Source organism: Corvus moneduloides, chromosome 10, assembly GCF_009650955.1.
Source record: "Corvus moneduloides isolate bCorMon1 chromosome 10, bCorMon1.pri, whole genome shotgun sequence".
NCBI lineage: Eukaryota > Metazoa > Chordata > Aves > Passeriformes > Corvidae > Corvus > Corvus moneduloides.
In genome coordinates, this window is record NC_045485.1 from 14,595,456 (window position 1) to 14,616,780 (window position 21,325).

The following is a 21,325-nucleotide window of genomic DNA, read 5'->3' on the forward strand; positions in this document are numbered from 1 at the left end:
GACTGGCAGGAACAGGCATCCCTTGCACTGTGTCTCCACTGCTCACAGAGGAGCACAAGCCTGCTCCTTGCCATGAGCTGGAGGAGGAGGCACTGGAGGCAGAGGTCAGGAGCAGCCAGCCCCATGGGGTTATCACTGGGTATGTGTCGTGCTTCTCACCTCTGACATCAGCTCTATGCCTTGAAGATGTCCTTTGCCTAAGGAAAAGCTGCTCCAGATGCAGGACAGTGAATGGCAGCGACCCTGGACTTGGGTGCGGGTGCACTGAAGTGATGGTGTACAGAGATGCCACCCCACGCTCTGATGCTGCTGGTAGTGCAGAGCCTCAGCACCGAGCTGGGCCTGTCCCCACATCCTGGGGCTCCAGAGTTGCTGACCCAAACTTGGCAGATTTTGGGTGAAAGCAGGCTATTTTTAAAGGTGCTTCAGTCCCCCCCGCTCCCTGCGTGTCATAGGGATGCCCAGTGGGAACAGGGGTACTGCTCACTTTCTCCCTGCTGCAGCCCGGGAACCCATCCAGCCCCCACTGAACCGGGAGTGGGGTCCGTGGGAAGAGGACAGACGTGGGGCTCGCCGGCCGCCCGACAGAGGCTGGCGGGGCAGGAGCCAGCCCAGCCAGAGAGCTGCTGGTTTTCACACCCCGTCAGCCTGATGAGCGGCCCCGCTCCCTCGGCGCCCAGCGCCTGCAAGGGTCAATTACAGCGATTACTTCAAGGAGTCAAACCGGCTGCCGGCAGCGCTGGGGAAAATCTTTGTTTCGCGTTTGGCTTTGTCAAAGGGAAGGAAAGGTGCTTGGGCATGCGGCGGGGGTGAAAGAGCCTCTGCTGTACGAAGGGCAAAAGTCAGAGGGTGGCCGGGTGTTTGCGGGGCAGGAGGCCGCCCCGGGGACAGCTGCCCTGTTCTGCCACTGCCACTGAGCAGCACTTGGGGCTTGGGCAGCCTCCAGCACATTTGGTCACTCAGGAAGGGCCTATAAGCAGCCCAGTAATTGTGGAGGGAAGCAAACCAGTTAGTGGTGGAGACAGCCTTTAAAAGTGAATGTGAAACCTTGGCAAGTTAAAAGTAAAGTCACAATAAAAGGAATTTACAAGTCTGGGGAAGAACTTGCTTAGGGTATTAAAACCTGAAAATAAACAAATTTGCATAAATGCTAGGGGCAGGAAACCAGCCAACAAGCTGGTGCAGGTTGTGGATGATGGAGGCATGAACAGAGCACCTAGGGAAGGCAAAGCCTCAGCAGAAAAGCTGAGTGGTGGCTTGAAGATGCTCAGGCAGTGCCTGTGTCACCCTTCCTGCAGGGCTGTGCCAGGGGCCTGCCCCACAGAGGGGCCTGCTGGAGACACCTTCCAACAAAACAAGGGGCTACAGGTGGCACACATGTGTGAGATGAGGCAATGCCAGCCCAACTGGGGTTGGTGTTACCCAGCTGCTCCTGCCAGCCTAGGGCAGAGGGTGGGGAAGGAAACATGAGCCGCAGCCAGAGGGGCTCAGGGGATCTCAGTTTGGGAGAACTGATCTATAACAGATCTGGGGCAATGCAGCACTTAGGGGAGACTCAACACCACCTTGCAGGAGGAAGCCATGCCTCACAAATCAGCCAGGTCACCAAGTGTGGGGAGCAGAGCAATGCGCTGGTCATGGAGCAGTGACACTTCCAAAATGTTTTTTTTGCCTTGGCACCTCCTCCTGCCCAATGGACTGAAGGGACAGTTGCCTTGCACAGGAAAACAACTGATTAAAAGACTTACAGATAGCAGAAGTAAAGCTGGCTGCTGAGCGGGAGTACACAGTATTCTTGGTAAAATGGCAGATGAAATTCAGTATTGATAAAGGCAAAGCAACAACCCACAGACAAGCAGCCCTCAATAGCCATGCAGAATGCTGACCCCCTCTTCAGTGATGCTGGGAGAGAGTCAGGACAGCAAGCATGATATATGATTAGGGAAAGAAGAGAGGACAACTAAATACATCCTCTTTTGGAGTAGTATGTGCAGCATTTTTTTCTCAAAAAGGATATAAGGGAAATAAAGAAATATGAAGAAAGGCCTTAAGGATGCCTGGGAGTAGAGTCTGGAGGCATGGTGAGGAAAGATCAGGAAAGATCAGATGTCATGGTCACATAAGCTTGGAAAAGCTGAAGGAAGGTCATAAAGGTCCCAGGAGTCAGAGTATGAGGTGGAGAGAGAGCTGGCATCAAACTGGAACAGTGAAATCATGTTGAGAATATGTCCAAAACAAGGAGGAGGACGCCTTTGCCTTCATCAGGCACTGCCCAGCTGTGAAACCCTCGGCCACAGGCTGTGGTAGCAGCCAAAAGCACTAAGTGGGGAAAGCTGCACCCACTGATGTTGAGTCAGTCTGACACATCAACAGTGGGTGAGACAGAGCTTACCCACACCTGAGCTCCTCTGCTCCCCCCAGTACCTGCCACCTTCACAGCAGGGCCTGGGGCTCCTCCTGCACTGTGAGCTGGCAATTCTTGGCCTGGGAAAAGGGTGAAGGAAGCAGGATACCAGACCATAAGGCTGAGCTGAGCTGAGCAAACAGAGGCACTTTCTGAGATGCAAAGGGCCAGGCAGGAAGCTGCGCCCTGGTGCTTTGTTTTCTATGGGCCGCACTAGCTTTGAGCTGCCAGCCAGAAATGCTGCCCTGCCTGCTACTGCTCTCTCCACTGTGCAGCACCTTCACCCCTCCCTGACTTTTATGAGCAAGGATTGACCAAGTTTTCCTCTGTCACATTGACAAATATCTTGAGTCAGGAAGAAAAAGAAGCTGAACCTGTCTCTGCATTGCACACTGGGGTGATGTCATAGGATCATACAATCAATGGTTTGGGTTGGAAGGAATCTTGAAGATCATCTAGTTCCAACTTCTCTGCCACAGGCAGGGATGCTACCCACTAGATCAGGTTGCTCAAAGCCCCATCCAGCCTGACCTTGAACATTTCCAGAGATAGGGAAGTGTTACGGCTATCTGGGCGGCAGATGCTGGGTGCACAGCCTGGTGCTCCTGCAAGGAGAAGGAGGCACTGGGACAGCAGGACTCATCTGTCAGGGCAACACCTGGCCTTTGGCAAGTGGGAGGTTTTTTTTGTGCAAAGCCATTTGCTGCCTATCTGGCCAGCCCTGCTGTGACCCTGGAGCAGTGGCAAGAGAGCTCAGCATCCTCCACAGCTCCACACCAAAATCCAGTCCCCCCAAGGTCCCTTCCTCCCGTAGTGAGCAGCCTGGCCAGCACCCGTGCCTGGCACCCTGCCACCTGCCCCAGTGCTGCCATCCTGCACGCGAGGGCCAGGGGCAGGGGCTGGCCGCCGGCATCGCTCGCCCTCCAGGGCGCGGGCCTGGGGTGGGATTTGCGGAGATTATGCCGGAGGAATTACAAAGGAGCAGACTTTCCCACAGATGCTTCAATCGCTGCTCTGAGAAAGTGTGTGAGCTGAGGCAGGCTGCCTGCCTCACGGTGCTTTGGGGAACGCACAGGAACAGCACACATGGTTTTTAATAATTAAGTAACTTTAATTGTCCTGGGAAAGCAGCACTTGCCTTGGGGCACTCTGCGCAAACTCATAATTAATGTTACCAGGAGAGATTATGGGAAGGAGAACTGAGAAATGATTCACTTTTGCTTTTTAAGCCTCTCCGTGTTAAAGCTGTATTATCCCCTGGTTTAAAGCCTCATTTAGCTGTGAAGAAAGCCAGTGTGCTCGCGGGGGGAGGTGGGGGGAGGAAGGCAAAGCACCCTGACAAATTGCAAACAGCCGCACCAGGCTCCACCACCAGCCCTGGCGGGATGGGAGCCGGCGGCCAGCACAGCTGGGAGCATCCCGGGTGTGCAGAACAGCACCGTGGTGGAGAGCCCAGAGGAGTGAACGATGCTCATCACCAGCCCGGGCCCGAGGCTGGCATGTGTGTGTAATTCCCACGTGCGCCTTCTTGCTTGAGGGCTCCAAAGGCAGCTGCCAGCACAGGAGCTGCCAGACAGTACCGGGGCAAAGACTGGTCTCTCCCAGTACCCCCAGTAGTGCACCAGAGGGCCAAATCCTGAGGAGGCTGAATTTGGCAAAGTGAGAGCTCCTCTTTGGAGTCAGAGGGTGACAAGCCCTTTGTAAATCCGATTTATTCTAAGTAAATAAAATTGGCATTTAGCCAACCTGGCTACACTCCTCTGCCACAGCCTGCTCCCAACCCTTCAGGGACCAGTGCTTTCCTGTGGCAGCATGTCACCTGTCTTGACCTGGCAGCAGGCAAGCGATTCTCCAGGACACGCACGGCAAGGGCGGACAAAGTCTCTGTGTTGGGACATGCCTCAAGCAAGCTGAGCCCCCCGGAGCTCCTGGCCCTCCTCCTCGGGCAGCTGCCTGCCCCTGTGGGTCTGCTGAGCGGGGGGGATTCATTCAGCTCAGCAGCAATGCTGATGCTGAGCTCCAGCACGGCCTGAGCCCCACGGGGAGCCCAGTGGACAGGCACTGCCGGTGCGGCACAAAGAGGTGGGCAGTGAGGGAGGGATGCAAATCCTTCCCGGGGTGTGCAGCGCCTGGGATCCATGGTGCTTGCTGGCGCATTTCACCCACTTTAAAACCAACAACCTATTGGACTGGAGCGCCTCTTTTCTTTCTTTTTTTCCTTTTCTGTTTTTTTTTCCCTTCCGCCCAAAGCAAATCATTGGACTCACGCAGGACGCAAGGTATTTTACTCTATAGAAATCCTTTTTTCAGGCAACTATGTCAAGAATGTTTTCATACTTTGGGCTGGATGGGAAAAAAAAGGGCTTAATCCCCTGAGATGGTTATTTCTCTGAAAACAGACATGCAAATGCTGGACTTGTCAAACCTTAAAATGTTTTCTTTATTCAGGGAATTACTGCCTGCCTGCTGAGCCCGGGTAATGCTGACAGGCTAAGCCCGGGGCCTTGGCAGCAGAGCATGCAGAGTGTGGGAAAGGGCGGCTGAGGCACGCGCCAGATAAGATCATACAATAAATGATACAGCCCTCCGGAGCACACGGCCACTTTCGTATGCAAACAGGCCTCCCTGTGCACACACACACACACACACACCACACAGAGGCACTGCCCGGGCAGGAGGCAGCACCTTGCTGCACGCCCAGGCAGACGCACCTGCACACGCATGCACACGGCTGCAGGGCTGGCAGGATGCAGGGGAATGCAGGGGGATGCAGGACAGGTTTTGCTTAGCTCAGTGAACATCCCAGGTGCTGGAGGAGGGGAGATCTTCCCAGTGAGCCATGGTCTGGCCAGGCACATTCCCTGATCATCCTGTCATGCCTCAGTGGCTTCCTTTTGGTGCTGCTGGTGACCACGTTCTTGCTGCATCTGGGGCATGGTGGCTTGCACACCCTACAGGAGCCTTGTGAGGAAAGGAAAATCATTGTCTAATACCTTGGCTAGTTCTTACTTCCACCCGTGGAGTAAAACCTGGAAATAGGACTCAAATGGCTCAGAAGGTGACAAAGATGATCCAAAATGCACAGGACTTTTAGTTGCATTCTTTTAGCTGTTGTGTTGGTTTGGACCTAAGTGAGGCTTTTTGGTACGCATGCCCGGGGCTGGGCAAAGCAGCCACATATTCTGCCCTCTGACAGGGATTCATTTCTAAAGAGAAGCCAAGAGCATGACCCACTGATGGGAGCAGCAGGACTGATGGTGCCGTGCTCCTGGTGCCCATGGAGGCAGCACCAGCCACCCCCCAGGCATCCACAGAGCCCTCACTTGAACCATTTTTGCTTTCTTTGCAGTGTGCAAACCTGATTCAGCCGGGAGACAGCTGGCGTGAGCCTCCCTCAAGCTCTAAGTGTGGCACCTGCACATTTATTTTAATGACGTGGTGCCTGGCAATCCGTAGCTGGCAGCGGAGAGCCACCGTCATGGGTCACAGTGCTGGTGGGTCACAGAGCCAGCCACAGCTAATGACCCATGTGCTGGGGCGGGAACAATGGCTCTGAGCTACTGAGAGTGCAGCGAAAGCCACCGTGGGAGGGAGCTGCCACGGCAGCAGCAGCATTTGGAGCCAAAACGGGCTCCCTCGGGGAGTCAAGTGCCACCCCAGAGCAGTGCTGGCACCAGCCCAGGCCCCCATGGGCTGTCGATGGCCATGGTCACCCTTTCCTGTCCCATCACGGGAGCATGTCCTGCTCTGTGCATCACTAAATTAATCTCAGTACAGCTCCTCCTAACCTGAGCTTAGCTTTTGACAAGGTTACAGTTGTATTTTTAGGGCATGAAGGAGCCTGAGTGTGGGGGCAGAAGGCTGCTGAGCACATGAGGGGTGGCAAAATAGGTGGCTGGTGATGGATGGCTGCCCTGTGCTCCTCCAGAGCCCTGCACACTCACAAATCACAGCTCCTCACTCCTCGCTGCTCTCAAGGTAGCTGGGGAAGGGGGAGAGCCACAGTGGGGGGGTCCTGGCGTCTTACTCCCGGCTTAATACGGTGCATTCACACAGATAATCTGTCAAGGAAAAAATGAGCCAACAAGCTATCTATTCTTGTCTGCGCTATTTTCCCATGTCAGAAACAGGCTGGGCTGAAAAATGTAGGTTTCCCCTTTCATCTTGCCTTTCAGAGCCCCTGAACAAGATGCCTTTCTTTGCCAGCACTCGCTGAGGAGATTTTGCCTTGAAGAGCAGAAAAAGGGGCTTTCTTTTTCTTTCTTTTTTTTTTTTTTTTTTAAATATCTGTGCCCAGGCTGTGCCAGTGGCAGGGATGTAGAGTAGCTTTTATTTTCCTTGGGAAGGGAGGGTGCCATGCTGCTCTCCTCCTTGAGCTCCCACTGTTGTTACGGTTTCCACCAAGCTGAATGAGGGATGACAACAAATATTTCCCTTCCACATTTTATTTTTGACATGAAAAGAAGTATCTGGGAAGGCAAAAATAACATTTCCCCAGGTGGGAGGCCCCAGTGAGCGTGAGACAAGTGATGAAATGCTGCTGCATCCTCCCCTCAGCTGTGTGATGCCAACACATCAGTGCTGGACACTCAGCAACACCCATCCTTTCACGAGTGCCACCACCCTGCTGTGCCTCTCCCCTCCATACCCACTCCCCATCCCAGCTGGCTCCAGCAGGGATGCATGTCCCTGCTAGCCAGGCATGCTGTGGTGGAGCCTCCTCTCCCCCCATCCGTGGGGCAGCAGGAAGCATGAGAGGCAGGCAGAGGATCCGCACACCTCAAGTTTACAAGGCAGTGGCAATCCTTGCTGTCCTCTGTCTGGGCATCTTGGGCTCACATGCCCTTTTCATACAGTTGCTTCGGTCTAATAAAAGCAAGAAATGTGTTTTTATAGGCTTTGTGGTCTGCATTTTTTTGCATTCTTGCTGGTTTGTTCTACTTCAGTGACTGGCGGTGGCCACCAGCTCTCCAGCCATGTGGGCTGTTCTGCTGGTGCTGGGCTGTGTTTGTTGATTTATGGAAGTGGTTTTCAAAAAATAATATTTGAAATGGCCAGGTAACAGCCAAGTGCAGGGAGAGGACATATCAGCAGCACTCGTATAGCAGTGATCCAGCTATCTGGTTTCCTGTAAAAGCAAATACTTTAAAGGGTCTTAGGCTGTTCTGCTTCCTTCACAATTTTGAGACTATTTTGAGAATTTTGAAAATGTGGTCTTCTTTGCTATGGTTTCCCTGACCTGGGGATCACACATGGCAAACAAATAAACCCTTTCTGAGATCCAATTAGTGGTGCCATTGAAGCCTACATTTTTTATTGCTTTTGTATGTATCCTTTTGAAAGAAGAGGTGGATGCTCTTCCCTCCTCCCAGTGCAGAAAAATGCAAAGTCAGGCTCTATCCCTAAGACTTGGAGGAGCCTGTCCACTCCAAATATCAGTGCTAGAGACTTGGTCCTTACAGCCAGCTGTGACACATGGTCTTGCTCAACTTCTTTTCTCCTCAGCTTTTCTTGTGTGAAGATGAGGACAAAGAGGAGACAAAGCTCTGAAAGCAAATGCTTTTTCCCTGGAGGATGTCTAAGCAGCCTCCAGTCACGTGTTTGGTTCCTGTCACCCATAATGAGGACAGGGGAAGAAACTCCTGCAGGGAATGCTGCAGAAGAGATGCCCAAAAGCTCAGGCTGCCATGAGCTGCAGCACCAGTGCCTGCCGAGCCTCGCTGGTGTCTGAGTGCAGGGCCAGCACCCACACCCACCAGAGAGCTGTTGGAAGAGCTGCAGGGCCAGGGATGTGCTTCTCTGCCAAAATGTTTCTAAGGCAGGGCTGCTGGAAGGAACCGCAGGGAAATAGGGATCAGACAGAGCAGGCAGCTAATTGGGAGGAGCAAAAATACATAGGTAAGATAAAAGAGAATGTTTGCATTGTCTGGAATCCCCAGGCCATCCCAGATTTGCCTCCAGCTGTTTGGTGAAAAGCCCTTTCCAGCCTTTGAGAAGGTCATGGTTAGCCTGGAATCAAACAAAATGAGCAAGCGAAGGCAAGAGGCAGGGAGGAAGGCATGAAACCAGCTCCTTGGACTTTTGGGAGGACTGGGAAACTTGTAAATTCAATTGCTTGTGGTGGTGTAGCACTTAGATTGCCACAGCTTTTGCATGACAGTACTGAGACCCCACCTAAGGCTGGAGCTGCTCCAGGCTCTGGAGAGAAGAACCCATGGCCTGAATACACAAAACAGGAGTGGAAACAGGCAAGAGATGACTTTCCCACAGGCAGAGTGGGGCAGAGCTGGAGCTGCCATCGTCCCAGTTAAGGCCACGGCCACCAGCTGCCTTATCCTGGGGGCAGGCTCAGGGCTCAGCTGTGTAAACTTGTGGGGACCTGGGCAAGAGCTGGATGAGCCCAAGGAATTTTTGGGAGCTCAGTGTGCCATGTCAGTGGGAGCCTGGCAGGGCTTTGAGACATGACAGTAGGGCAGAGACATCTGGGCAGCGTAGTGTCACTACCAGCTCACTCAAGTCCTTGTCCTTGCTGCCAAGCAGAGTACCTTGGGATGTGGAACACTGCAGTCCTTCTTAAACCTCAGCCTGGGAGTCTCCCCCAGGACAGAGGAAAAGGGGGTGGCAGGCAAAGGCAAGGTCATCCTTAGCCTCTTCCTTCCTCCCACCAAGCTGGGCAGTGGTGGAATGCAGCAGGAACCAGGATGTGCCTGTCCTTGCTTTGGGCTCCCAAATAAAAGGGACTAAAGCCACAGGTGCTCCATGGGAATGAGCATTGCAGCCTGTGCAGGGTTGGGAAACTGATGTTATCACAAGGGAGGGTTCACCTCAGCAGGGAGGTGAGGAGCAGCCCCCCAGCCCAGCCCCACAGCCACTGCCCAGGCCCTCTGCCAGCTCTGCGGGATGGAGGCCCCGGCGGGGGCGGGCTGGGAACCACCGGGACTGCTCCAGCAGACGGGGCCAGTGCAGGTTGCAGCACACTGTGAATCACCAGCCCCAGCACGCAGCCGGATCCTTCACCTGGCAGCGGCTGGGTACACCCGAGTACACCTCTCACTTCCCGACACAGGGGCCTTTCCCTGAGCTAGGGCAGGGGCTGTACAGTCTCCTGGCTGCAAGGCAGGGCTGGGAGCAACTGGACTGCTGAAGCCCTGGGAGATGCTTGCCTGGGCCTCCTGGGAACCTGCAAAGTGCTTCCATGGGCTTGGAAGCTCTGACCCCCAGCCTTCCCCCATGTGTGGAATGAGGTTCTGCAGTCGGCACAAATTCAGAAAAAATACCCAATGCATGTGATTAAAAGCTTATGTGAGGGAAAACATTGCCTGCAAAGAGGGCCCAGACCCTGGGCAGCGGTTCCTTCACTGCCATCCTGGGGAGCATGTGGGAAGACCCTTCTTTTCCTGCACCAGGATCTCATTTGACACCTCTCTGGGTGCTCTGTCAGGCTGCCCCAGCACCCACTGGTGCACTGGGACACTGCCAATCCTCTGCACTCCCTGCCTGGCTCCCTGGGCAAGCTGGCTAGCTTGCCTGGGAAGTGAGGCTGCTGTTTGGCAGGAGCAACTGTGCTGCTCTCCAGGCTCCAGTGCTTCCCCCAAGCACCAACACTGGCCCCATGCACACCCCACCTGTGCTCGGGGGAACGCCGAGGGACACGAGGGCTGCTGGGGCAGTGTGGGCAGATGCCGGTGCCGCGGGCAGGGAGCGTGGGCTGCTGGGCACCGTGCCGCAGGCTGGGCAAAGCCAGGCAGACAAAGGGGAGCCAAACCCCCAGGGAAGGCTTGGATCAGAGCCTGTCCCAGAGTGTTGTGTGTCCCGCACAAAGCTCCCAGGCTGGCTCTGCCCCCACCGCTGCCTTCTCCCTCTGCGGGCAGGGCTGGTGCCAACGTCGGAACCTGCTAATCAGTAGCTACAGCAGCCGCAGCCTCCCTCAAGCCTCCCAGCCTCCCTTCCCTCCCTCCCGCCTTGACTGCCGGCCAAGTGCGGCCGAGCCTGCCGGCGCAGGAATGTGTGAGAGCCATGTGTCACTTCTCCAGACTGTGGGAAAGTGCTGCTCCAGTGAACTCACAGCAGCTGCCCTGCCCCAGCCCCAGCCCCGGCCCTGGCCCCGGAACAGGAGCTGGGCTGGCCGCCCTGGGACGCCGGTGCACTCCCGCTCTGCTCCCCTCAGCGTGGGTCCCCTGCCAGCCCCCAGCCCTGCGGGTGACAAAGAACATCTGAGCCCCCAGCGCCTGCCACAGCCACTGTGGGTGGTGAAGGAAGGGCTACTGACCTGGTTTTCCTTCAGAAAGAGTTGTTTCCCTGCACTTTTATGGTTGTGGTTTTTTTTTTTTTTTCCCTAGATGAAGGGTGTGGGGTGCTGAGAACAGGAGCAGCCACTCGGGGAGCCAGGAGCTACCCCCATGCCGTGCTCTCACCACCTGGCACATGTACAAAACTCTGTGTCTTCAAAGCTCTGGGCAGACAATGGCCCCTTTCAGGCTGTGTGGTGCCTGCAGCCGGCCAGAGCCCTGGCCATGGTCAGCCTGCCTGGTGTGGGCTCGGCCCTGGCTCCAGCACTGGACATCCCTGCCCACATCTATGAGAGAAGGCAGACGATGCTGCATGCTGGGGGGGATGCTCTTGAACCCACATTCCAGCTGCTGGGGGAGCAGCCAGCCCCCTTCCTTTTCTCTAGCATCCTCCTTGCCCACCACAGCCCTTTTGGGTGTTGCAGTGGCCATCAGCACAGTATTTCCTGGAGGAGCTTGGTGCTGGAGCTTCAGCATGGCCCTCAGCTTTGTGTAGAGGGGTTGGCTGCCTTGCTGTGGGAGCCCCCACGTCTGGCAGCTCTAAACTCACACAAAAGCAAGACCTAGCTGAATAGAGGGTGGGGAACAGCCTGTCCCTTTTTTCCCCCCAACCCCCTGCCAGCGGATTAATTGCCGACCCAGGGAGCAGGAGAGCCAGGCTGGGGCTTGGCAGGAGGGCAGCAATGCAAAGCACTGAAGCAGTGTGTTCAATGGTTGGCTGGTGCCTCTGTGCCTGCTGCCAGCCCTCCCCAGCTTCCTTCTTGCTGTGCTGGCCCCAGCCGACCAGGCTCTACAGACAAGCACCTATTTCTGCCCTCATTTTCATCTCCTTCTCCTAAGCCTGCCATGGGCTCTCATTAAAGCTGCTTGCTGGGGACTCATTAACTTGGCAGGCTCAGTGAACCTGGATCAATTAAAATAAAGCTCCTTAGCTTCTCTACCCTCTGCTTTTCTGCAGTGTTGCCCCACTCTCCTACTCCTGTCGACATCCCAAACCAGCTAGAAAAGGACAACAGTCCCTGACCTGCAGCGTGTCCTGGAGGCGTGCTGTCAGTCCCAGGTCCATCTGTGCCATAGCTCCTGGCCCAGGTTAGCACCAGGGACTCTTGGGGAGCACGTTTGCTGAGAACCTCTTCCACAGGAAGCCACAGCTCTCATTAGGGTGGCCGAGCTACTTGTAATGGCATAAGAAGGGTAGGATGGCTGCAGTCTGCAATTGTGCTATCGACATGCCCTTAGCCCCTGCCAGCACAGCTGGCTGCAGTGCTCCTTGATGGGTCCAGTGCTGACCTTCTGCCTGCAGACCCCCAAAACATCTCCCACCTGGTCCTCTTAAAGTAAGAGTGGTGCTCAGGAGCAGAGCCAGCTCCCCAGGCTCCATGGTGCCCAGGATATGTTGCTTGGCCAACAGCCATGCTCAGATTCACCTGAGACCTGATTCCACAGCTCTTGATGTATTTTCTCAAATGTTAAGATGGGTCCATTGTCAATGATAGCTTTAAGGAGTGAGAAGAGAGGTAGACTTGCTCCCTTTTTACCAAAAAAATTACCTGGATGCTCTGCAGCCGGTGGAGGGCTGGAATATCCCTGATAGTGCCTTACTATTGACTTCTTAATGACTCCAGTTAGCACGCTGTGCACCTTTTGCTATTTCAGAAACTTTTGGAGAGCAATGCTGACTTATCTGGTCAGAGCTACACAAATTCAGAGGGACAGGCAGAAGCAGATCTCAGGCTTTCACCCCCTTCTAAATCTGTTGTCCAAACCCAAACAAACCAAAGCTCTAATAAAATTAGCTTGGAGTCTTTCCTGGGTTGCATCCGTGCAGACTGGGGATCTGCTGCTGCCAGATAGACAATGATATTAGCGGGTACAGAATGAGGCCAGGGGGTGTTAGAAACCATGGGCCAAGTCAAACACTGGATGCAAATGCTCCCAGGCTCTGGGAAAACCCTGACCCAGGCACTGACTGGACAGCATGGCTAGGGCTTATCTCTGCAAATCGAGGACAGCAGTGTGGCCTCTCTGGCTCTCAACTGTAGATGAGCTCCAGCACAGTGAGAAAATCTGGGGCTCCAGCATCTTACTGGCACCTTTTTCACTGCCTGGCCACAACTGTGATGGCTCACATCCTTTCTCACTGCAAGGGCAAAGTCTGATGTGTCACCTGCTACAGACCCAGGCTGTGTCCACCCTGGGAGCAGAGGCAGACCCTGATTGCAAGATTGTGCCTGCTGCTCCCATACTTGACTGCAAGTATCCCCACACGGCCTCTCAAGCGGAGAAAATATTTGCTGTTGGCATTAGGTTTAGACCTAAAGTCCTTGCTTGAAAGCCCTTGACTGGGGACAACTCACATGAAGAGGAACTGTGCTTGGAAGCTCAGGGTCATCATTTTCTCCTTGCCAGAACCGAGCAAGAAAAGCAAACAGCTCCTGCAGCCCTTCTCTGGTTTGGGTTTTGTTATACTTTCCAAATGCATCAGTCAAATATTCACGAAGGATCAGCCAAATTTTTTCAAGGCTTACAAGCTCAGTTCCAAATGAGCCTTGGCCTTACTGATGCTCCACAGAGGTCTGATTGCACTGGCAGGAAGAAGAAACATGGAGTGTGAGGTTTAACGGGCCCTGTGCTATGGCAGCTCATCATCTCTGCAGTGTTGGTCCAGATCCTTTTTAAAGGCAGACTGGGCTGCCCTTGTTGCTCTGCCTGTCCCCAGTGAGTCACTGGAGCATGGATCATACATGTACATAAGTGCTAATGACCGTGTTTATGTCCCAGGTGTATTTGCTAGGCAACAGTTGACTCTCATATGATGCACAGGTGGGAAGAGGGAATTACCTTGCTTAAACCTCTCCTGTGTTCATGGAGGTGCCCAGCAGCATCCAGGATGACCAATGCACCATCAGTGACCAGCTCTGCCTGGCCCAGCTGGACAGAGTCATCCCACAGGAAAGGCACTGGCTGTGTCCTTGTGCCTGCTGAAAGCAGCCTGCAGTGTCTGCTGAATGCTCAGAAATTAGGGGCAAGAAGAATGCAGATGATGGGTAGTTTTTCTGATTCATAACTCAGGAGTTTCAGGGTGCTAGAGGTTGTTGGGAGCTCTAAAGATGAATTAACTGCTTTCCAAAATTCCTTCTCAGGGGACATCTGAGTGCTTTCTTAGCAGTAACACCCATCCCCTACCAGTGAACTAAGAAGTGGTGTGCTGTGCATGCGAGGGCTGAGCTACAGCACAGATATATGATGGAGCTGCTGGCTGCCCCAGTCCCACTGCTCTCCAGTGTCCCCTGGCTGGCTTTTACACAGCACTGGTGCAGTGTGTGAGGAGTCCTTCAGCTGTCTGCATCACCCAGTGCTGGGGTGATTTCCAGGATGCTCCTGGACACTCCTCTGTGTATGGGGCCAGGGGTCCCTCATTGCTGCCAGAGGTGCCACCATGCAGGCTGACCCTGCTCCTGAAGGCACAACTACAGCAGCACAGAGCACATCCCCACAGCTCCCTCCCTTCCAGCCAGCTGGGAGGCAGCAGGTCTGGCAAGCAGGGCAACAAAAATACCATCAGGGGATTGCCAGCAGGCCGAAAGGTCCAATAGCTTCCCCTCTGCTCTGACCTTAGCTGCTGAGCACTTGAGCGAGAGGCTCGTCGGGATAACGTTTCTCCTCGCTGCTGATCCCTGCTTAGCGGGCACATTGCTGGGATGGCAGAGCCACCCTGACCTCTCAACACCCAAGGCAGCCCACGCTCAAATTCAGGGCACCTGCTGCCATAAGGCAGCTCAGGAAACCTGGCCAAGGGGCTGTCACACTTGGAGCCCCCAGCAATGGGCCCAAACCCTCTGACAGCAGATCCTGCACTGCCATGTGCAGCATATGGAGTACAAGAGGTGGAAAGCAGGACAGCAGTCCCACAGCCCCTTGGCTACCCTGAGCTTGCAAAAACCAGGAGCCCGATGAGGCACCCATGGGTGCTCGGTAGGGTATGGAGATCCTGCACATGGGACAGAGGTGTCATCGTGCCCTGAACTCCCATGCTGGGTTGCTGTCACCAAGGGGCAGGTCTTGTCCCCACACCAGTAGAAAGGGACTGTCGTCATCCTCCAGCCCCACAGGTTTCCCCAGTGTCAGCACTGTGACACTGTGAGCCGCCTGTCACCACTGGCCCTGTGAGAGGTCTGGGGGTCACCATCACTCTCCCACCATGACAAGGGAAAAGCAGGATGCTTTGACAATAACCCAACACTGCCAAGTCCTGGAAGCTCTTGCTGCTTTGGAAAAGGAGGGACTTGAGCTGAACTGATGAAAAAAGAAGCATTTTAGCCAGAAGTTTTGATTTTTAAAGTATTTCCAACTCCAGTTTCTAATTTAAATTCAAAAGGGAAAAGCCCTCAAAATGCTATCTTTAAAAAAAATCTGGTTTTATTCAAATTCTGGTGTGATGAAAATCAAAAACTCTTTTTGAGCTTGAAATCCTTACCCTAAAAACAAATGTTTTATGTAACAACTACATTTTTAATAGCAGAAAAATTTAAACCAAAATTAGTTATTTGATGCTAAGCTTTTATTTTGTTCAGTCTCTGGTCCTATATTTAGTCTGACTCCATCAAGGATGGGAAAAACTTCAACGGTGAGAATGACAGCAAGCACAGGAGTGGGGCGTGGAAGGAAAGCCAGGACAGCTGGGCTAGAGCTTGGCTACCTTCAACCAGATACCTCCAGGGGAAGGCAGGGGAGGAGGAAGACTTTAATAATTAGTCCTGGGCTCCCTGGAGCATTTCCAGTTTGCAAATTACCACTGCTTTATTAGGCTCTAATTCAATCTGCTCCGGGACATTGCTTGCAAAAGCCTTTTTGAAGAAGAGGTGTGGGAAGCGCCCCAGTGTGGGGCTCATGCATGGCCCGTGGTGGCACACCCTGGATGGTGCCTGCCCTGGCTGGGTTCCACCCCCGTTCCCCATCCTTTGCAGGAGAGAAAAATGTGACTCCAGCGTTGCTGGAGATCCCTGACTGCATTAAGTGCCCTTGTGGCATGATAAATCCCACAATGACAAGATGTGTATTTGTTAGTGTGTGTCTATAGGATTAGGTTTGCTGGAAATCGGGGTCTTTTGGGCAGCCTGGGCACTGGTGTCTGGGTGAGGGGCGGGGGATCCTGCCCTGTGCTGGGAGAGGGAAGAAGCTGAAAGGATAATGAAGTGCCATCAGAGCTGCCCGTGCTCACAGCCCAGCCCAGCACCAGCTCAGCAGCCCAGGCGGCCCCTCCCTGCTCCCCGCGGGATAACCCAAAAGCCTCCCAGGATCCCTTCCCAAGACCCTCTAAGTGGAATAGTTTTCCAGCGCTGTTGGTCTGGGATCACATCCATACCCCGCAGGGAGGTTTGGCTTGCACAGACACACATGCACACACAGCCTGCAGCCTTGTGCCAGTGGGGTCCACAGCACCCCAGCCTCCCAAAAACTGCCTCCTTCTTCTAGCAGCTGAAAAAGTAGTCCCTAACTAAAACACGGCAAGTCTAATTTTTGGGTGAGAGCCCACGAGATGGGCAGAGTTTGACTCAAAACCACCCATGAAAAGTGTGTGGTTGGACATTGCCACCCCCAGAGATGGTTTTTTCCTATAAGCGTGACCCCTTGGTTTAAAGCTGGATGATTTTCATCAAAGGAGAGAAGAAATTGAGCGAGATCCTACAGGAGGACTAAGAAAAGGTGCCAGACTGAAAGACCGTGCCCCTAAACCCTAAAAAAGGGTTAGCCTTGGCTCTTTCCCCCCACTCATGGCAGAGAGCTCTTGTGCCTTCTGAGTTCACTTCTGAGAATGAAACGCTCTGGCAAACAGGGTGAAAGGAGAGGGTGGAGAAGAGGGAATGAAGAGGATGAATGGGAGGGATCCAGCCCTGTTCTTATCTGATTGCTGCTGAGTGAGGCATGATGAATTCCCCAGCAACAGGTCTGTTTTGTCAGAAGGCCTCTTATCAGATGGCACAAGCCCAGTGGTCTGGCCATGGCCATTAATCACCCATCAGCAGCTCTCCTCCAAAGAGAAAAGTTTTCCCCCTCCTTTTCCCTGTTGGCCCCAAGCTGCAGCAGGAAACTTCCACCCAGCCAAAGCCCCCCTCCCCCCAAGGAGCACAGGAGATGGCCCCATGATGGGGATGGTGGAGACCCCACACCCTTCAGATAAGGGAATAGAAGTGGGTGTGAGGTGTGGGAGAGCAAACCACCCCAGTCCCACGAGCCCTCTTCTCCTCTATGTTGAGTGCCCGGGACACAGTGGCAGGGACATACCCCCGGGATCAGCTGGTGTCCATCCCTGAGCTGGGAACATCCCTGGGCCAGAACAGCAGGGTGATGGGGCACCCCAGACTTACCGACAGCCCCCCATTGTCTCACCTTTGCCACCGCAGCCAAAGCTGCAGAGCCTCTGGCACAGCATCACTCACACCAGGAGCTTTGGGGAGAAGGCTTGGTGGCCAGTTTGGCTCCCACACCAAACCAGGGGCCCTGGCACCCCCCTCACCTGTGCTCCCTAATCCCCAGCCTGCTGCTCCACCCTCCCTGCACAGCAGCTGCCGGCTGCCTGGAGCTGCACGGGGCTCTCAGCTCGCTCCGTTTTCTCACGGTGCTTGTCTGCAGCTGGTGGCAAGTGACAGGCTCTGCGAGTTAAGCTCTGGGAAGCCCGTTTTTGTTTTATAACCTGTCTTTCCTTGTCTTTCCTAGGTTAGCTGGAACTCAGGAGCACAGATTACCCCAACCTCGGGGTAGCCATGAGAAGCAACTTTAATGCAAAGCAATTTGTCAGAGCAAAGGGAGAAGATACAAATGTGCATGTGTGTCATCTTGTAATGTATGTGGGCATATCAGAGCCCCAACATCAGGGTGGCCCCAAAAGGTGGGAGGATGCCTCATGATCAAAGATATCCCTCTGCCTGTGTGACAACCCCTTGCAGCACCTGGACTGTGCACAGCCCCGGACCGCATGGGGACACCAGTGGGCTGCAATCCTGCAGGGCTGCAAACTGCTCCAGTAGTGAGACTGTCCCCACATGTCACCACGATGGCAGACAGGAGGGAAATGCTGGATACCAGCTCAAACATGGACACAGATCAAATCCAGGCAGGGGTAACCAGTATCTCTGAGGCATCCAGGAATGAGATTGGTGTTTGAAAGGCAGCAGAGGTGAGGGAAACCAGGGGAGAGGGAAGAGGGGGATGCTCAGTCCCATCTGGCCACTCAGCCAGACCAAGAGTGACCAGAGTCCAGCTTTTCCAACCGATCCACTGAGACACCCTCATGCAGCATGCAACTGCCCCTGTAAAACCTTTTGGAGGCTTGGAGCATGCAAAGGTGAAGTTGCATGAAGGAGGCAGATGGGGCTGTTCTTGGGGTCATGCTGCCTGGAAGCAGAGCAGGAGTGCTCCTGTTCCAGTGCTCTGCAGGATGCAGCTGGAGTGAGACATTTGCCCCTGGCCCTGGCTGCAGCGGGACTGAAGGCTGGAAAATTTCAGTCAGGAGGAGAAAGGAGGGGTCAGTGTCCGGAGCTGTCTGCGGTGGGTTGGTGTTCTCTTACCTCCCTCCACGGCCACGCCAGGGCTGCCGGAGGAGCCGTCTGCGTGCTTTGGGTCTGGTGCCATCAGCATAAAGGTGACATTTGTCCCTTGGTCACACTTTCCCCATGCCCAGATGGTGCAAAGTCCTCACTGTCCCTGTGTCAGCTGAGGCACAGAACAGGGATGCCAACTTGGCAGCTGACAGAGAAGCCAGACGTGGGGGGGTGCAGGCAGGGGGTTGCCATGTGTGGCTCGTGCTTCAGGGAGCTGAGCACAGTCACCCTCCCTGGGAGATTTTAAAACTCGCTGTCTTTTTTCACAAAGGGGCCAAACAAGGTTCTTCTGTCCCCTGACACTAATTTTTCTTCACTCTCTTCTGTGGGACCTCACATGAGACTGCTGCAGCAGTGGGCCACTGTGGAATGGGATTTTTTGTCACACTTAATGGGAGGGTTACTGCCAGAAAATTCAGCCTGGAAAAGCAACAGTCTTCCACCCAAGGTCTGACTGAAGGTGAGGTCCATCACAGCATGGTGGCAATCTGTTTGCTCAGCTCCTGGAGCATCGTGGGTTGTGTCAGTGAGGCCAGCACTGGGCCCCACTGTGCCATGCCAACTTGATGTCACAGGAAGGAAAAATACCCTGAATGAGAGCTCATGGCTGTGAGTAATGGAAAGCAGTTTTCTCTTGTAATGCCTGGCCATAGAATGTCAGATAGATGTAAAAGTTATAAATACATCACAGAGCAAATAATTACAGCACGGCACTAACTCCTTGCTTCAAGAGAGCTGCTGATCTCCCTGGGCACCGCCCAGCCCTGGGGAGATGAGCCAAGAACAACCTGAGGATGGGACATAAATGTGTGCAAACTCCTTTTGCTGGCAGGTGTTTATCTGCTGCCTCCAGCAGTTTGGGTGGGTGCTGGTGCTTGCAGGGGATCTCAGAGCTGCCATTGCTGAGTCCCACGGTGACATAGCTGAGCGTGGCTGTGCTGAAGGACGGTGTGTGCTCCATGGTGTGATTAGCCAGGTGAGAGCCAAGGGCAGACACATGCCCAGCTGCGCTGACTGTGGGAGGCAGCAGCCCGTAAGGTTTTAGGGGGAGTATGTTCTCATAGCAGGGAACTTCTCAACACGTGGGAGGAACAGCCTCCTCTCAGCTGTACAGCAGAGCATCGTGGATGGGGTTGTCCATGTACCTCCCAGTGAACATGCATTGAAGGAGAAACAGGAAGAGTCCAGATGATCTCCATCCTAGCCACCACTATGCAAATGACACTGGCACAAGGACTTAGGAAGCTCAGCATCCCCTCAGTACTGAACTGATGGATGCAGCATTCCCAAAGCAAGTGCCTGTGGGTGCTCAGGGGGAGCAGCCAGAGCAGGGTCCTGCCGAGGACCAGCACTGTCAGAGGGGCTGGGTACACTGCCCTCAGTGCCAAGAAATTACCCTCTGATTGCTTGCCATTGTGGTGGGATGCCAGAAATTTCCTATATATACGCACACACACACTCATACATCTATAAATGGCTGTAACAGTTGAATCAGACCCCAAACCCTTATAGAACATTCCTGAGAAACCTCTTGCTTCTGCAGCGCCAAGACTTCAGAGCATGGTTTCAGAGCTCCAAAGGTACGACTCAAGGGTGAAACACAAGCCTAGCATGGAATTCGTGCAGCAGGGTTTCACAGAAGGGCAAGATGCAGAGGAGAAGGAGGGCTCAGAGGAACAGGTGCAGGCAGTCTTGCAATGCTTCCCTCTGTCTACAAATACACCAGTGGAAATAGTGAGAGGAGCAGAGAGCAACGATGCAATAAATCTTTTAAAAGAAACAATAAGAGCAGGACAGCTGGCATAAAAAGGAGCATGTTCCCCTGGCTACCAGTGGCTTTAGGAATGAAAAAAGTGGAGTGAGTGAGGGACAACATAGTGGCAGGGTAAGAGCAAAGATCCCAGAGAAATTTAAATCCTGGGATCCTGAGAAAGATTCCCGGGAAAACTGGGTGCTTTTCGAAAGACTTGGAGGAGAGTTAGTCTCTGTCCAGAACACCGTTTGAGGAAAAGAAATGCCAGAGATTGTGGTGCGTAAGCTAAATACTGAAGGAATAACAGCAAAGAATACATAAACTTTTGGGTGTACCAAGGAGGGATGGGAGGAGAGGGTGCTGAGTGAACAAGTGTGGAGGAAAACTACCCATCTGAGATCATCTGTGTGCTTTACAAATTGGTGTTTCTTCCCAAAACTCGTGGGGTTTATGCCTAACCTTCAGTCCCCAGCACCTTAGCCAGAGAAGCACCACTCTAATACCCAGCTCCAACCTTGGCTCAGTGGTGTCTTGGACTGAGTGTTCATTTCATAATAATCTGTTTTCTTCTCTGTCCAGCTGTGAATTTGTTACTATTTAATTTCCTTGCCTTACCTTCTTGGTCTGGTATTGCCAGAGACTCTAACACAGGATCCTGTGCTTCCCCTGAGTCTCCCCTTCTCCTATTCACAGACCCTTTCCAACATGAAATGAGAAGCAGCTTCCCCCCAGGCTGTCCCTGTGTATGCCTCCAGCTTGTTCTCTTGGCTACATTTCTGCTGAGGAACATGCTGGAATGCTAAAGCTGTGGTAATGAGTAACACACTTCTTCAATGGGACGAAGCTTTCTGAATGCACTGTGCTTTACAGCTACCATAAATAATGAAATCAGTATTTGTAAACTATACTTTAAGGAATCCATTCTTTTCCAGAGATTTCAAAAGTGTGTCATTTTCCATATTGAGAAGTTTGCCAGTTCATCTATTTTTAGAAATTCTCACTCTACTGATGTGGTCAAGACAGTCCTTAAACAGAAAAGGATGGCTGCACGCCTCGAAGGTATAAACAGCCAGACATGTGATGGGAAATGCTTCAGAGGTGAGCCCTGCAGACTCCTAGACATCAAAGTTGTTGGGTGGTGAAACTGCAGGGACAGATCAGTGTGCAGGCTGGAGAAACAGGCACTGAAAAACATCTTAGAAGTTACTTTTCTTGGAGACATGAAGAGTCCTTAAAATAGTCTCATGTCCCAGGAAATGAGACAGATCCTGCGGAAAAC

The 21,325-nt window shown here is 53.4% G+C and overlaps 1 long non-coding RNA gene across 4 annotated transcripts in view; it reads left to right on the forward strand.

The window, feature by feature from the left end:
• The window catches only part of LOC116448937, a 35,659-nt gene that overhangs the window by 7,060 nt on the left and 7,274 nt on the right, over positions 1-21,325 (forward strand). Inside the window, exons 1-2 of one of the 4 annotated variants that reach the window (XR_004242164.1) lie at positions 15,006-18,753; positions 20,979-21,144. This is a non-coding gene — a long non-coding RNA (uncharacterized LOC116448937). Of the gene's footprint in view, positions 1-15,005; positions 21,145-21,325 lie in introns of those variants that run through there. The other 3 variants (XR_004242165.1, XR_004242163.1, XR_004242162.1) reach the window with 3 other exon arrangements.